The following is a 778-nucleotide window of genomic DNA, read 5'->3' on the forward strand; positions in this document are numbered from 1 at the left end:
AGGATCGTCCCTCTACTAGAGGGGCTACATTAACAACAGTTGGAGTTACTCCAAGCGAAGTCCCGCCTCCATCGATTAGGATTGTACCAACACCGACACCAACACCTGAGATTTTTTTTTTTTTTAGGAGGAGGAGAAAAACCAAACGAGGGAAAAAGAAAACCCGTCAGAAGAACAAACACTGAAGGAACCTCTAATAGTTAACATCTCTTCCAAATCGCTTTCTCGGTCTCAAATAGATACTCTAAACCTAGGTATCTCATTCATACCAACTAACAATACAAGTTTGTTTGAAGAAGAGGTTAACCTTTTTAAACTTATTCGGAAAATGGAGTTGAAAGTCTTTTTTGATAATCTAACGACAGAAACAAGCACAAAAGAGAAATGTCCATATCTTGAAATGAAAGACAAAAGTCACTTTCATCCGCAAATCAATCACCCTCTGATAAACCTGTTCAAAACGAAGACTACGAGAGCACTTAAATGCTTAAAATACACTACCTCAAGTAAACAAAATATCAAAAAACACCAGTTGAAAATTATTGAAGATCTTGCTGAGGATAATAGCATAACTATCAAAAAAGCAGATAAAGGAGGTGCTCTCGTCATTATGGGCACCTCATTTTACAACGAAGGTTGCCTGAAACTACTATCGGATCAAAATACTTACCTCAAACTTGACAGTGACCCTATTATTAATATCAAGGACACTATCAAAAAAACCATTGAAAAAGCCGAGAATGCGGATTGGATATCTGAGAACACAAGCAAATTTTTG

Source organism: Ambystoma mexicanum, chromosome 5p (genome assembly GCF_040938575.1).
Source record: "Ambystoma mexicanum isolate Mex_15411 chromosome 5p, UKY_AmexF1_1, whole genome shotgun sequence".
Taxonomy (NCBI): domain Eukaryota; kingdom Metazoa; phylum Chordata; class Amphibia; order Caudata; family Ambystomatidae; genus Ambystoma; species Ambystoma mexicanum.